We start from the raw sequence: 12,152 nt of genomic DNA, 5'->3' as shown, positions 1-12,152 counted from the left end.
ATTAGTAGTTGTAGTAGTAGTGATAGCAGTAGCATTTCATTGTTATTGACTGGAGTATTTGCTCTTGGAGATATAAATTTATTTATATCAGAGTGCAAGAGAGTAAGATTGCAACCATTTCTAACAAAGAATACTAGATGAAGACTGATGTTACACTAAGTTCAGGGCATACAATGCAAAAGCACAGAACATAGTTATTTTTATTTTAGAAAACTTCCAGGTTAAATTTACTTTCTATATTAATTTGGATGTCTACGTGAACCTTTAATAAGTGCAGTATTAAATTTATTTTTATTCTGATATTATTGTGTTAATAACATATTTTTTGGAAATAAATAGCACATCATTCAGAAGGAAAATATGTATGTGCTATATAATTATTAAGCAACAATATCTCCAGCTGAGAAAACTGTGTAGAGATATAGAAGAAAATATAAGAAATATAAACAAGGTAAGTAAACAGAGCTGAGTTTTTCAAAATTAGTCAAATCTTTTTAATCTTATCAAATAATTAAAATATGTATCATATGATGATTCAATTTAAAATGCACACTCAGAAGCTATCAACTTTTTGCCTACTTTCTTTCTTTATGGCTAGGAATGTTAGAATTGTTATGGTTATCAAACAGAAACATTTCCAAAACAAATTCTACAATTATTTTGAAAAAATAATAAAGAAAGCAAATGCTATGTAATTTTATGTGCTTGAATTTGAAAATAAACTGTATAAAATATCAGACAAACAGATTTTTGGTAGTAAGCTGACGAGAGTAACTGATGAGTTTCTGCATTTTTCAAGTGCTGTTGAGTATCTGTGTCTCTGCCCTTAAATTTATGTTGAATCCTAACCCACAATGTGATAGTATTAGGAATTATAGCCTGTTGTAGGTGATTACCTTATGGCATCAGATCCCTCATGAATTGCATTAGCGTCCTTATAAAAGAAAGCTTAGAGAGCTTCCTTCTCCCTTGCCTCCCCAATTAAGTGAGGTCACACTGAGAAGACAGCTGTCTCTGAATCAGAAAGCAGGCCCTAACCAAACATTAAATTTGATAGTGCCTTGATCTTGAACCTCTCAGTCTCCAAAACTGTGAGCAATAAATTTCTGTTGTTTTTAAGCCACCAAGTCTATAATATTTTGTAATAGTTGCCCAAATGGAATAAGATGATATCATAGAGCTAAAAGCTTCTGCAAAGAGCTCACAGCAAAATGAAAAAGTAACTGTATCAATGTGATTGATTTAAAAACAAAAAACAAATTTTTGTATAAACTATGAAAGATAAATGGTTCTATATTAAATAATTCAATAAGATGCTATTCTATAAAACTTACGTTTAGTCTAATGATGTCCTTAAGGAAATTAGTCTTTATATTACTTGACTAATTTCCTTGAGGATTTTCTATATAAATTTCTTCCTAGTCTTAACATCAATAATATTTGTGCATTTTTCTGAGCCAGTCACCTGTTTTCATCTGATAGGCCCTAAAACTATGATTTGATTTCTCTAGTAAGTGTATGAGATTTAATGATACGTATTTTTCATACTAGCTTCATTCTCAGATATGTTTTATATTTCACTCTTGTTATGTTTTTTCTTTGTCATATAATTTATAATATTTTAAATGTTCTTGTAAGTAGCCTTACATTCATGTTGGTTCAGGATGAAAAAGAAATATTAGGTGTCAATTGACTATTGGATACTTGTTAAGTGTCTCAAAATCAACTGAATTCATAATGTCCCAAACTGAACTGATATCAATTTCCCTGCAATGCATATATAGTACAGGAATATCTTATTTATTGCACTTCACTTTATTGTGGCTTGCAGTGATTTTTTTTTTCTCTTTTACAAATGGGAGGTTTGTAACAATGCTGTGTTGAGCAAGTCTATTAGTACTATTTGTTCAATAGCAAGTGTTCACATAGTATCTATGTATCATATTTTTGTTATTCTAACAATATCTCAAAGTTCATTATTATTATTATTATACCTGTTATGGTGATTTTTAATCAGCAGTCTTTGATGTTACCATTGTAAGTGTCTGAGAGGCATGATGAATCACTCCCACATAAGAAAGAAAATATAATTTTTCAGTTTTGTGGACGTTTTGACTGCTCCAGCTACCAGCCATTCCATACCTCTCTGCTTCTCCTTGGGTCTCCCTATTTCCTGAGACACAGTGCTATTAAAATTGGGCCAGCTAATAACCCTATAATGTCCTCTAAGTGTTCAAGTGAAATGAAGAGAAGCAAATCTCTCACTTTAGCTCAAAAACTAGGAATGATGAAGCTTAGTGAGGAGGCAGGTCTAAGGCCAAAATAGGTTAAAAGCTAGGCCTCTGTGCCAGTTAGGCAAGTTGTGAAGGCAAAGAAAAATTCTTTGAAAAAAATTAAAATTACCGTTCCACTGAACACACAAATGATAAAAAAGCAAAACACTCTTTTGCTGATACAGAGAAAATTTTAGTGGTCTGGATATGAGATCAAATCACACAATATTTTATTAAGTCAAAGCCTCATTCACAGCAAGGCCCAAACTCTCTTCAATTCTCTGAAGGCTGACAGAGGTGAGGGAGCTGCGGACAAAAAATTTGAATCTAGCTGGGGTTGGCTCATGAGGTTTAAGGAAATAAGCCATCTCCATAACATAGAAGTGCAAGGTGAAGTAAATGCTAATGGAGAAGCTGCAGCAATTTATCCAGGAGATATAGCTAAGATAATTGATGAAGGTGTCTACACTAAATAACAGATTTTTAGTGTTGATAAAAAAGCCATACATTGGAAGAAAATGTCATCTAGGACTTTCATAGTTAGAGAGAAGTCAATGACTGTCTTCAAATCTTCAAAGGACAAGCTGACTTTCTGTTAGGGGTTAATGCATTTGGTGGCTAACTTGAAGCCAGTGTTCATTTACTATTCTGAAAATTCAAAGACCCTTACAAATTATGTAAAATGCACTCTGCCTGTGCTCTAAAAATGGAGCAACACAGCCTTGATGAGAACACGTCTGTTTTCAGTGTGGTTTACTAAATATTTTAAGCTCACAGTTGAGACCTACTGCTCAGAAAAAAAAAAAAAAAAAATCCAAAATGTTACTCTCATTGAAAATGCAGCTAGTCATTTCAAAGCTCTGCTGGAGATGTACAAGATCATTACTATTCTTTTGATACTTGCTAATACAACATCCATTCTATAACACATGGATCAAAGAGTCATTGGGACTTTCAAGTCTTATTATTTGGTACAAATATTTTTTAATGCTATAGCTACCATAGATAGTGATTTCTCTGATGCATCTGGGAAAAGTAAATTGAGAACCTTTGGGAAAAATTTACCAGAAAGATGCCATTAAAAATATTTGTAATTCATGAAAGGAGGTTAAATTATTAATATTTACAGGAGTTTGAGAGACATTCGTTCCAATTTTCATAGATAACTTTTAGTGGTTCAAGACTTCAGTGGAGGAAGTAACTGTAGATATTGTGAAAATAGCAAAAATACTATAATTAGAAGTGGAGCCTGAAGAAGTGACTGAATTATTGCAATCTCATAATGAAAATTGAAAAGATGAGGAGTTATTTCTTATGAATGAGCAAAGAACATAGTTTTGTAAGATGAAATCTACTCCTACGCCTGGTGAAGATGTTGAAGACTTTGCTGAAATGACAGAATGGATTAAGATTATTTCATAAATGAAGTTGATAAACCAGAGACGAGGTTTGAGAGGATTGACTCCAGTTTTTTTTATTTTTTATTTTTTAGGTTAAAAGGTATATGCTTGTTGGCCACATGTATATCTTCTTTTGAAAAGTGTCTATCCATTGCCCACTTTTTAATGGGATTTGTTTTTACTTGTAAATTTGTTTAATTTCCTTATAGATGTTGGATATCAGGCCTTTGTCAGATATCCAACAAATTTTTAGCTTGCAAATGTTTTCCCATTCTATACATTGTCTGTTTACCCTGTTGATAGTTTCTTTTGCTGTGCAGAAGCTCTGTAGTTTAATTAGATCCTAGTTGTCAATTTTATTTTTGTTGCAATTGCTTTTGGCTACTTTGTCATAAAATCTTTTCCAGTTCTTATGCTCAGTATGTTACCACCTAGGTTGTCACCCAGAGTTCTTATAGTTATGGGTTTTACATTTAAGTGTTTAATCCTTCTTGAATTGATTTTGTATATGGTGTAAGGAAGGGGTCCAGTTTCAATTTTCTGCATATGGTTAGCCAGTTATCCCAGCACCATTTATTGAATGAAGCGTGCTTTCTCTACTGCTTGTTTTTTTTTTTTTTTTGTCAGCTTTGTCAAAGATTATATCGTTGTAAGTATGTGGCCTTATTTCTGGGCTATCTATTCTGTTCTATTAGTCCATGGGTCTTTTTTTTTTTTTTTTTTTTTTTTTGTGCCAGTACCATGCTGATTTTGATTACTGTAAACCTGTAGTTACAAAATCCTGTTTTGATACAGGAGGGAGGGAAATACTGGGTAGAAGGAACCAACAAAGGCCCCACCCTCAAGCCCAGAAACCGCATTCTTAAATGAGAACAGTTATACCTGTTTTCCCACCTGAATGTTGCTTTTTCCAAAACCAACCTGGCCCATCATGCCCCCCATCGTGTACCCATAAAAACCCCAAACTCCACTGGTAGAAGAGTAGAGCAGTGTGGCAGAGAAGAAAAGAGAAGAAGCAACTGAGAGTCAGAGACTACAGACAGACGTGGCTTAACTTCAGACAGCATGACTTTGGAGAGGAGCTCAGCCAGAGCCAGCCAGGCTTCAGGAAATAATCACCTTCTGCATCTTCCCCCTTCCAGCTCCCCTTCTGCTGAGAGCCACTTTCACCACTTAATAATATCTCCACATTCACCATCCTTCAAGTCCATGTGACCTGATTCTTCCTGGATGCTGAACAAGAAACCGGGTACCAAGATGGCGGGGTATAAGAGGCTTTCACCCTCAGTCTTCACTGAGCTGGTTAACACTTAGCCATCTGCAGATGACAAACACTAAAAGAGCATTGTTTGTAACACACAGCTTCTGGGGCTCCAGAAGTCATGGGCAACCACTAGATGACCGTGGGCTGATACAGGGTTTGTTCTTGCCAGTTCCTAAAGGCACTTGCCTCAGCTCCTGCATCAGCTCACCTACGTGCTCCCCCTTCCACAAGGGTTTTGAGCCCAGCCACATCCTGTTGCAAGTCCCTTGAGGGGGTCAAGAAAATGTCCTGTCTCAGTTTGAAGTCAGGTAGCATGATGTTTCTTGCTTTGTTCTCTTTCCTTTGGATTGCCTTGGCTATTTGGGCTAGTTTTTAGTTTCATAAACATTTTTAAATAGCTTTTTCTAGTTCTTTGAAGAATGTCACTGGTACTTTGACAGCCGTGGCATTGAACCTTTAAATTGTTTTTGACCATGTGGCCATATTAATGATACAAATTCTTCATTCACAAACATAAAAGGTTTTTCTATTTGTTTGTGTCATCTCTGATTTCTTCGAGCAGGTTTTGTAATACACATTGTGGAGATCTTTCACCTTCCTGATTAGCTATATTCATAGGTATTTTATTATTTTTGTGGTAGTGGAAATGGAATTGTGTTCCAGATTTTGCTTGTGGCTTGGCTGTTGTTGGTGTACAGGAGTGCTAGTGTTTTTGTATGTTGATTTTATATCCTCAATCTTTGCTGAAGCTGCTTATTAGTGCAAAGAGTTTTGGGGCCAAGACAATAGTTTTTACAGATATATAAAATATATCTATAAATATAGATATATAATCATGTCATTGACAATTGTAGGAAGAGAGGATAGTTCAACTTCCTCTCTTCCTATTTGGACATGCTTTATTTATCTTGCCAGCTTGGTCTGGCCAGGACTTCCAATACTATGTTTGAGATGGTTTGGGTCTGTGTCCTTGCCCAAATCTCATGTTGAAATGTAATCCCTGATGCTGGAGGTGGAGCCTCATGGGGGGCTATTAGTTCATGGTGGTGGTTTCTCATGATTTAACACCATCCCCCTTGGTGCTGTAATTGCAATAGTGAGTTCTCATGACATCTAGTTGTTTGAAAGTGTGTGGAACCTCCCTCCTCTCTCTCTGGCCTTGCTCCTTCCATGCAAGATCCTATGCCTGCTTTGCCTTTTGCCTTGAGTAAGAGCTCTCTGAAGTCATCCCAGAAGCAGATGCTATCATGTTTCCTGTGCAGACTGCAGGACTGTGAGCTAATTAAACTTTTTTTTTTTTTTTTTTTTTTGGTAAATTAACCAATCTCAGGTATTTCCTTATAGGAATGTGAGAATGGACTAATACAATGTTGAATAGCAATGATGAGAGAGAGCATCATTGTCTTTTGCCAGTTTTCAAGCGGAAGTCTTTCAGCATTTGTCTATTCAGTATAATGCTGGCTGTGGGTTTGGAATAGATGACTTTTATTATTTTAAGATGTGTCCCTTCAATACCAAGCTATGGGAATGTTTAACATAAAGAGATGCTAAATTTTGTCAAAAGCTTTTTCTGCATCTGTTGAGTTAACCATGTGTTTTTTTGTCTTTAGTTCTGTTTGTGTGTTGAATTACGTTTATTTATTTGCATATGTTGAACCAGTCTTGCATCACTCTGATAGCCTACTTGATGATGGTGGCTTAGCTTTTTGATGTGTCACTTGATTTGATTTGCTAGTATTTTTTGAGGACTTTAGCATCAATATTCACCAAGAATATTGGCTAAAGTTTTCTTTTTTGTTGTTGTGATTCTGCCAGGTTTTGGTATCAGGTTGATTCTGGCCTCATAGAATGAGTTAGGGAGGAAACCTTTTTCCTCAATTTTTGGGGATGGTTTCAGTAGAAATAGAATCAGCTCTTCTATATACATCTGATAGAATTTGACTGTGACTCCATCTGGTCCTGGGCTTTTTATTTTTGGTTGGTTATTTATTACTGATTCAATTTCAGAGCTCTTTATTGCTGTACTAGTTTGCTCTCATGCTGCTTTAAAGAAATACCTGAGACTGGGTAATTTATGAAAAGTGGTTTAATTGACTCACAGTTCTGCATGGCTGGGGAGACCACAGGATACTTAAAGTCATGGCAAAAGACACTTGTTCACAGGGTGGCAGGGAAGATAATGAGTGAGGGCTGAAAGAAGGGGAAAGCACCTTATAAAACCATCAGATCTCATGAGAAGTTACTCATTGTCATGAGAATAGCACTGGGGAAACCACCCACGTTAATCAATTACCTCTCACCAGGTCCCTCCCACAACACGTGGAGATTATGGGAATTATAATTCAACATGAGATTTGGGTGGGGACACAGCTAAACCATATCATTCTACCCTGACCTATTCCAAATCTCATGTCCTCATATTTCAAAACACAATCATGTTCTTCCAACAGTCTCCCAAAGTCTTAATTTATTCCTGCATTAACTCAAAGTTCCAAGTCCATAGTCTCATCTGAGGCAAGGCAAGATGATTCTGTCTATAAGCCTGTAAAATAAAAAGCAAGTTAGTTACTTCCTAGATACAATGGAAGTTCAGATATTGGGTAAATATGAATGATTCAAATGAGAGAAATTGGCCAAAACAAAGGAGCTACAGTCCCCACTCAAGTCAGAACTCCAACAGGGCAGTCATTAAACCTTAATGTTTCTTTGATCCCATGTCTCACATCCAGGGCATGGTGATGCAAGAGGTGGACTCTCACAACCTTGGACAGCTTTGCCCTTGTGTCTTTGGAGGTCACAGCCCCTGTACTGACCGCTTTCACAGGCTGGCATTGAGAGTCTGTGGCTTTTCCAGGTGTACGGCAGAAGCTGTCAGTGAATCTACCATTCTAGGGTGTATAGGATGCTGGTCTTCTTCTCACAACTCTTTTAAACAGTGCCCCAGTGGGGACTGTGTGTAGGGGCTTTGACCCAACATTTGCCTTCTGCACTACCCTAGCAGAGGTTCTCCATGAGGTCTCTGCCCCTGCAGCAAATTTCTGCCTGGACATCCAAGCATTTCCATACATCCTCTGAAATCTAGGTGGAGGTTCCCAAAACTCAATCCTTTTCTTCTGTGCACTTTCAGGATAAATACCACATGGAAGTTTCCAAGCCTTATGCCTTGCACCCTCTAAAGCAATGGCCTGAGCTGAACCTTGACCCCTTTCAGCCATGTCTGGAGCTGAAGCAACTGGGACACAAGGCACCATGTGTCAAGGCAGTGTGGAGCAGGTGGGCCCTGGGTCCAGCCCAGGAAACCATTTTTTCCTCCTAGGCCTCTGGGCCTCTGCTGTGAAGGTCTCTGACATGCCCTGGAGACATTTTCCCCATTGTCTTGGTGATTAACATTTGGCTCCTTGTTACTTATGCAAATTTCTGCAGTGGGCTTAAATATCTCCTGAGAAAATCGGTTTTTATTTTCTATCACATCATCAGGCTGCAAATTTTCCCAAACTCTTATGCTCTGTTTACTCTTGAATGTTTGCTGCTTAGAAATTTCTTCCACCAGATACCCTAACTCATCTCTTTCAAGTTCAAACTTCCACAGATCACTAGGGCAGGGGCAAAATGCCACCAGTCTCTTTGCATAACAAGAGCAACTTTTACTCCAGTTCACAAGAAGTTCCTCATCTCTATCTGAGACCACTTCAGTCTGAACATCATTTTTCATATCACTATCAGCATTTTGGTCAAAGCCATTCAACAGGTCTCTATGAAGTTCCAAACTTTCATTTCTGAGTTCTCCAAGTCTTTAGGAAGTTCCAAACTTTACCACATTTTTCTGTCTTCTTCTGAGCCCTCCAAACTGTTCCAACCTCTGCCTATTACCCAGTTCTAAAGTTGCTTCTACATTTTGGGGTGTCTTTATAGCAGTACCCCACTCTCTGCAGTACCAATTTACTGTATTATTTCATTCTCATGCTGCTGTGAAGAAATACTGAGACTGATTTATAAAGAAAAGAGGTTTAATTGACTCACAGCTCTGCATGGCTGGGGAGGCCTCAGGAAATTTACAATCATGGTGGAAGGCACCTCTTCACAGGGTGTCAAGGAAGAGAATGAGTGAGAGCCGAGTGAAAGAGGAAGACCCTTATAAATCCATCAGATTTCATGAGAACTTACTATCACGAAAGTAGCATGGGGAAACCACCCACATGATTAAATTACTTCTGACCAGGTCCCTCCCATGACACATGGGGACTATGGGAACTATAATTTGACATGAGATTTGGGTGAGGACACAGTCTAACCATATCAATTAGTATGCTCAGGGATTCAATTTCTTCCTGGTTCAGTCTTGGGAGGGTGTATGTGTCAGGAATTTATTTACTTCTAGACATTTTAGTTTGTGTTCATAGTGGTGTTCATACTAGTCTCTGATAGTTATTTATATTTCTGTCATGTTACTAGTGACATCCCCTTTGTTGTTTCTAATTGTTTTTATTTGTATCTTCTCTCTTTTCTTTTTTATTAGTTTAACTAGTGGTCTATCCATCTTATTAATTTTCTTCAAAAAAGCAACTCCTGTATTTAATTATCTTTTTCATGTCTTAATCTTGTCAGGTTCAGCTCTGCTTTTGCTTATTTCTTGTCTTCTGCAAACTTTGGGATTGCTTTGCTCTTGCTTATCTATTTCTTTTGTAGCAGGATGAGCCGTAGACAAAACCCCTCAGACACCGAGTTAAAGAAGGAAGGGCTTTATTCGGCCAGGAGCGTCAGCAAGACACATCTGAAAAACCAAGCTCCCTCAGTGAGCAATTCCTGTCCCTTTTAAGGGCTTACAACGCTAAGGGGGTCCACACAAGAAGGTCATAATCGACTGAGCAAGCAGTGGGCATGTGACTGGGGGCTGCATGTTCTGGTAATTAGAACAGAACAGAACGGGACAGGGATTTTCACAATGCTTTTCCATATAATGTCGGAAATCTATAGATAATACAAACAGTTAGGCCAGGGGATGATTTTTAACTACCAGGCCCAGGGCATGGTGCTGGGCTATCTGCTTGTGGATTCCATTTCTGCCTTTTAGTTTTCACTTCCTTTTTTGGAGGCAGAAATTGGGCATAAGACAATATGAGGTGTGTTCTCCTCCCTTACTTTCAGTTGTGATGCTAGGTTGCTAAATCAAGATCTTTCTAACTTTTGATGTGAGCATTTAGTGCTATGAATTTCTCTCTGGACACTACCTTAGCTGAATCTCAGAGAGTCTGCTTTGTTGTATATTAGCTCTCATTAGTTTCAAATAACTTCTTGATTTCTGCCTTAATTTCATTATTTACCAAAAAGTCATTCAGGAGCAGGTTGTTTAGGTTCTACGCAATTGCATGATTTTCAGTTATTTTTGTAGTCTTGGCTTCTATTTTTATGATTTTGGTTCTTTTGAATTTGCTAAGAATTATTTTATTTTGGATTGTGTGATCAATTTTAGTGTATGTACCTTGTGATGATATATTCTACTGTTGTTCAGTGGACAGTTTTGTAGGTGTCTATCAGGTTTGTTTGGTCCAGTATTGAGGTCAGGTCCTATGTATGTTTGTTAATTTTCTGTCGTGATGATCTGTCTAACACTGTTAGTGGGGTATTGAAGTCTCTCACTATTATTGTGTGGGAAACTAAGTCTCTCTAAAGGTCTCTAAGAACTTTCTTTATGAATCTGTGTGCTCCTGTGTTAAGTGCATATATATTAGGGACAGTTAGGTCTTCTTGTTGAAATGAACTCTTTACCATTATGTAATGCCTTTCTTTGTCCTTTTTGATTTTTGTTGGTTTCAAGACTGTTTTGTCTGAAATTAGGATTGCAACCCCTGCTTTTTCCTTCTTCATCCCTTTATTTTGAGCCTATGTTTGTCACTGCATGTGAAGTGGGTCTTGTGAAGACAGCATAGTATTGGGTTCTGTTTCTTTATCCAGCTTGACACTCTGTAGCTTTTAATTGGGGCATTTAGCCCATTTACATTCAAGATTAATATTGATATATGTGTATTTGATCATGTTACAATGTTATAAGGTTATTGTTATGCAGACTTGTTTGTGTGGTTGCTTTATAGTGTCACTGGTTTGTGTATTTAGTGTGTATTTCAGTGGCTTGTAACAATCTTTCTCATATTTAGTGTTTCTTTCAGAAGCACTTGTAAGGTAGGTCTAGTGGTAACTAATATCCTCAGCATTTGTTTGTCTGAAAATAATCTAAGTACCCCTTCACTTAGGAATCTTAGTTTGGCCGGATATAAAATTCTTAGTAGGAATTTCTTTTCTATAAGAATGTTGAATATAGGACCCTAATCTCTTCTGTCTTGCAGGTTTTCTGCTTTGAGATCTGCTGCTAGTCTAACGGGCTTCCCTTTGTAGGTGACTTGCTCTTTTCTCTAGCTGCTTGTAACATTGTTTTTGACCCTGAAGAATATAACGGTTATGTGTCTTAGGAAGAATCTTTGTGTGAAGTATCTTACAGGAATTCTCTGCATTTCCTGAATTTAACTGTTTACCTTACTAGCTAGTCTGGGGAGGTACTCATGTATGATATTCTGAAATATGTTTTATAAGCTGCTTTCATTCTCCCCTTCTCCTTCAGGGATACCAATGGGTCATAAATTCAGTCTCTTAATTCCATATGTCTCAGAGATTTTGTTTGTTCTTTGTCATTTTAAAATTCTTGTCTGACTGTCTTATTTCAGAATGCCAATCTTCAGGTTCGGAGATTCTTTTCAAAGCTTGGTCTATTTTTCTATTAATATGTGTGATTACATTATAAAATTTTTGTAGTGTGTTTTTCAGCTTGATCAGTTCAGTTACTTTTCTATACTGGCTACTTTGTTTGTCAGCTCCTGTATCATTTTACTGTGATTCTTAGCTTCCTTAGATTGGGTTTCAACATTCTCCTGGATCTTGATAATCTTCATTCCCATGCACATTCTGAATGCTATTTCTGTCATATCAGCCAACTCAGCCTGGTTAAGAATTCTTGCTGGAGAAATAGTGTGGACATTTAAAGGCAAGAATGCATTCTGTCTTTTTGAGTTGTCAGAGTTCTTGTTCTTGTTCTTTCTCATCTGTATGGGTTGATATTCCTTCAATCTTTGGAGTTATTGTCTCTTGGATTTTTTTTCCTTTTGTCCTATTTGATATCCTTGAGGGTTTGATTATGAAATAATATAGGTTTAGTCTCCTGGCTTC

The sequence above is a fragment of the Trachypithecus francoisi genome, unplaced genomic scaffold (assembly GCF_009764315.1).
Source record: "Trachypithecus francoisi isolate TF-2019V2 unplaced genomic scaffold, Tfra_2.0 Lachesis_group6, whole genome shotgun sequence".
Classification (NCBI taxonomy): Eukaryota; Metazoa; Chordata; class Mammalia; order Primates; family Cercopithecidae; genus Trachypithecus; species Trachypithecus francoisi.
This window is presented reverse-complemented; position numbering follows the sequence as displayed.